The following is a 5,285-nucleotide window of genomic DNA, read 5'->3' on the forward strand; positions in this document are numbered from 1 at the left end:
ATACATATATTTGGGGTATATTAATTTTTTTATAAAAAATAAATACATAAATAAGAAAATTAATTTAAAAAATTAATAAGGGAAAAATAGTATTTTTAGATAAGACAAAGACCAAACGCGTAACAAAAATAAACAATAAGGATCATCCAAGTTAAAAAAAAATAATTCAAAATAAACAGTAGAGATCATCCGATGAGATACAAATATGTGTGGTCTATTAATTTTTTTAAATATGTATAAAATAAACACATAGATAAGAAAATTAATTAAAAAAATAAATTAATAAGGGCACAATAGTATTTTTAGGTAAGACGGGGACCAAACGCGCAACAAAAATAAATAGTAGGGACCATTTAAGTTAAAAAATAAATTAGGGACAAAAACCACAAATTCCCCCAAACCATAGGGACCATTCATGTAATTTAATTTTTAATTTTCATTTTGTTCATATTTGGGTAACTATTTTTTTTGTACACATCTAGGTAACAAACTTGTTGAAAGAGTTCACATCTAGGATTTAACCTGCTATAGCAGGTCATAATGGTCATATGTGAACACTTCCAAAAAGTTTGTTACCTACATATGTACAAAAAAAAAGATAGTTACCCAGATGTGAACATACCGAAAAGTTAATTACCTTGATAAGTCATATTCCCTAAAAAAGAATAGAGAAACTTTTCTGGCAAGGGATCTTCTCCTTGCCCGGAGCAGGTCAACTCTCCAAGTTGTCCCTTGCATTTTGCTCAATGAATAAAAACAAATATACTTTCTACAATATTTAAACACAAATGTTTTCATTTTAACACATTTTTAATAGGTTATGAAATGATGTCCAAAGTGTTTGATATGTATGCACAATGGAGAAAAAAAATTAACAAGGTGTGTATTAATTTTTTTTATAGTTAAACATAAATAATATAAAATTAATTAAAAATTAAGAGCAATTTTTCTCCAAATAAAATACAAGGTTGTTAAATTTCGCGCCTCAAATCATAATACCATATAATATTATGCTTTCACCAAGATAAATTGATCTTGCCCCAAATCATAATATCAAATAATATTACGCTTTCACTAAGGTCTGGCTTGTATTATGATTGTATGATCGTTGTTGTTGTTGTTGTTATTATTATTATTATTATTATTATTATTATTATTATTATTATTATTATTATTATTTCTTTTTAATTCTAATATGTTGTTTTTGGTGCATCGAATATGAACTACAAAACTCTTTCTTAGGCCCGTCTCATAGGATAAACGATAGGAACGACTGTCCATGACCTATCTCTTACGGTCTAAACATATGTGAGGCCCGATGCGAAAGGAAAAAAAGCGCCCCTCAAAGAGAAATAAAATAAAAATTAAAAAATATCATTTATTCTTTGGTATAAACGTGTTCATTTAGCAATAACAAGCAAACAAAATTGTTTATCTTTTGAGCTAATTTGAGTTTGAACCAACTTTACACCATAAAAAATCATTTAGATAATATATTTTTTTAATAATATATATTAAATAGCCCATAAATTTTGGACCCCTAGAGACGTGAGCCTTGGACTGTCGCCCGGGTTGCCCACCGTCTGGACCCCAAATATTTTATGAAAAAATTATATCTAGAAGATAATATATGTATTTTTCCTTCAATTATTGAGTTATTATAAAAAAACTTAATGATATTTTAACGTCCCATATTTTTCTCTTGCCCTGACTTCAAAATATGTTTGAAACGGCTCTGGTCATTCTGAATTATTTAATGTTAATTGTTGTATTTGAGATGTATTTTCCAATTTTAAGCTATTATTATTAACTGAATAATTAAATGAATATGGATTTTCTTTATATATATAATAGAATGTTACGAAACGATTAAATATAAAAATCAGTTTTAATGAATTTATATAATCTTTTTTATTTTGGAAAATTGTGAGAAAAGAAAGGGAAGGGTAATAATGGAAATATAAAATAAACAGTACAGGGACAAAGAGGAAACTCAGGGGGCATTTAAGTCCTGGTTCAGAATCATGTAGGTCATGTCACTCTCTTCCTCTCTCACCATGCTGCAACAAACCCCCGAAACTTAATCCGACGGTCAATACTCTCCCTCACCGGAGGAGATACACATTACACCACACGCGCCTTCTCTCTCTCTCTCTCTCTCTCTCTCTCTCTCTCTCTCTCTCTCTCTCTCTCTCTCTCTCTCTCTCTCTCTCTCTCTCTCTCTCTCTCTCTCTCTCTCTCTCTCTCTCTCTCTCTCTCTCTCTCTCTCATCATTCATATTTTCATAATTTCATAATATATATATATATATATATATATATATATATATATATATATATATATATATATATATATATATATATATATATATCCATACACACAGACAAATGACGCCGTTTACGTCCAGGTAATGCTTCTACTATCATCCTTCAAAACACTTGAGTGCATGTGTGTGTTTGTTTGTTTGTTTCTAGCTAGTTTGATTTCATGCCCTCTTAATCTTTTTGAAAAACTGAACTGATTTCATGTTTCTACTCTCCATCTCATTTAGGGTTTTATGAAGATAGGATCAAGCGGTTGTTGACTTGTTGTGATAGAACTTAAAAATTAGCTTCTACATCTCTCTTTGAAGGTGCACAATTTACGTGAAATTTCTCCTGTTTTATCCAATTCAGTGAAATGAGCTGAGGCAACTCATCTGACAAAATTTTACCATATCGTTAGGTTTTCGTCTGGAGAAGGAAGAACAAGCGTGCGATCCAAACAGGTTTCGAAGAAAAAAACAATTTAACAATAAATAGAGGTGGGGTGTAATTAGAAAGAATATCAATCTATTTTGTTTCAGTTCTAGATTTCTGTAGAATTTACATTCATCTTTCATCCTCTAAAACCTAGCTTCACCTCTTTCTTCTCCTTGTGTTGTGCTTTTTTTTTTGATTTTGTCATATTCTTACACTCGATTCATTCGTCGATGTAATAATTTAACAAGTCAGCCGTGTGAAATTAAAAACCTAACTAAAATGAAGGTTCTCTGAATTCAATTAACAATTAATATTCATTTCTCTGATCACTCGCATGAATGTGTGTGTGTCTAATCACAATCAACAGATCTAGTCTGTCAACACGATCGATCACAATGATTTCATTTCTTTTGTATATACTTTTATTAACTAATTAATTAAATCTACTTTTGCAGTTGTGAAACTATGTATGCAGTTGTGAAGGTAAAGGAGAAAATGTCTTCGAATTCACCATGTGCAGCCTGCAAGTTTTTGCGTCGTAAATGCACACAAGAATGCGTTTTCGCACCCTATTTTCCACCGGATCAGCCTCAGAAATTCGCCAACGTACACAAAGTGTTCGGAGCAAGCAACGTCGCAAAAATCCTCAACGAGCTCAGCGCCACCCAACGAGAAGACGCCGTTAACTCCTTGGCCTATGAAGCCGACGCCAGGCTGCGTGATCCGGTTTACGGCTGTGTCGGATTAATCTCGATTCTTCAACACCGGTTACGACAAGTCCAGATCGATTTGGAAAATGCTAAACGGGAATTAGCTAATTACATCGGACCTTCGGCTATGCTTCCGATTTTGAATCAAGGGTTTATTCAACAGTCGGTTTTACCTTACAACATGCAGCCGGAGCCGGTTTTGGGGTTGACCGGACCGAGGAGTTTCCGGGAAGTTCAGCAGATTCTTCAGGATCATCAGCAACAGATTGGGGTAACTAACGGTGAGAGAGGACAGCCGGAGGTGATAAGAAACTACGATCAGCAGCGGTCGTCAGGTGATCATTTGGGATTTTCCGGTGGGTTCGATGCGGTTTCAGCAGCGTCTGGGCAGGTGAGCGGCGGCGAGTTCAGCCACATGACCACCGCCGCGGCCATGACGCCGTCTTTATCACTTGGTGGCTCTTATGATAATAATATATATCAGATTCAACACCAGCCACAGCACAACCTTCACCGGCAACTGTTGCTCCACCGACAACCGCTGCCACCGCAAGGAGCCGAGTAACCGGCCGGGAAGGGAGATGCTTTGGATGTTGTTGATTTTTGTCGTACTGCCTTTCTCCACACAATTTTCTGTTCTTATTTAATTTTAAAATTGATTTAGTTTAATTAGTTAAATTGCCTTTTTTTACTCTTTAGCGTATTTTATTTTACTAAATTGTTTAATTTAAATGTCTGTTACTCTGTTAGTTAATTTATTTTATTTCATGTTTATCATACTCAAATATTCAGATAAATTTTGAACATAAATCACCTAAACCGATCTGAGTCCATGCAACATTTGCGAGCATTATAACTATTTTAATTTATTTTCTTCTACAAACATGATAAGGAAATAATATATCAAGCTTATAAAAAAAATCAGTTTGTTACAATAGAATAAAATAAACAAATAATATATCAAGTTTATAAAAGAACATCAGGTTTTTTGACGTCGTCGATGACAAGGAAACAATAGATCAAGTTTATAAACACAAATGTAAGCTTGATGAATTGAGAGTAGTTTGTATAATTAGTTGATTTAGGTTTTTAAGTTCGAATTCATACATATGATGGTAGTAAATTTATGAGTCATTTTTGTAAGTTGGACAAATGACGACAGCTTTGATATTATGCATGGAATATTTTGTACATATTCTCCCAACAATCATAAAAAATGTTAAAAACATATGTAAAAGCAAGTTGACTTTTCCTTTTTGGTTTTTCTCTCATCTTATCTTGTTTTTATTTGGAAGTAATGAAACAAGTGTTATTCAATAAAATGTCAAATATGGAATACAATATCAATAAATGATTGCATTTAGATTTTTATAATAAAAAGAAATCAAATATCTTTTCATTTTTTGTTTTTATCATCTATCTACGTCAAAATCATAATAGATCAAAATAAAAATTAATGCATTTCACATATCATTATAGACATGTCATTATAAAAAGATCGGTAGACTAAAAGTTAAAAATTATTTAATTTCTCTTTTATAAACGAGCACTAAATTTTCTAAAAAAAAAATCCTTTTTAAATTGCATATAGATTTTTTTGACAAAAGTAATTTCGTGAAATCAAATCATCGAAAAATATGTTAAATTCTGTAAAATTAGAACTACCATCTTTATAATCTCTCGCAAACAATTTGTAAAAATAAAGTTAATTTCGCGGACTCTAAACTGAGTCCTTTGTATCTTTTTTTCACAAGCTCTGATTTTGGGACTTTTTATTTCATGCAATTTGAGCATGGAGTGAAATCAAATTGGATCCATCAAGTTTAACTTTTAT

The 5,285-nt window shown here is 32.0% G+C and overlaps 1 pseudogene across 1 annotated transcript; it reads left to right on the forward strand.

Annotated features, from left to right (window-relative positions):
- The first annotated feature begins 2,361 nt into the window (after window positions 1–2,361).
- On the forward strand, window positions 2,362–4,149 carry LOC145032063 (LOB domain-containing protein 10 pseudogene; annotated as a pseudogene). Its single transcript, XR_013677073.1, has 4 exons — window positions 2,362–2,407; window positions 2,552–2,632; window positions 2,725–2,803; window positions 3,197–4,149. The product of XR_013677073.1 is annotated as an LOB domain-containing protein 10 pseudogene (transcript).
- Window positions 4,150–5,285: the final 1,136 nt, after the last annotated feature.

This window comes from Lactuca saligna, chromosome 2 (genome assembly GCF_052625555.1).
Source record: "Lactuca saligna cultivar CGN05327 chromosome 2, ASM5262555v1, whole genome shotgun sequence".
NCBI classification, from domain to species: Eukaryota; Viridiplantae; Streptophyta; class Magnoliopsida; order Asterales; family Asteraceae; genus Lactuca; species Lactuca saligna.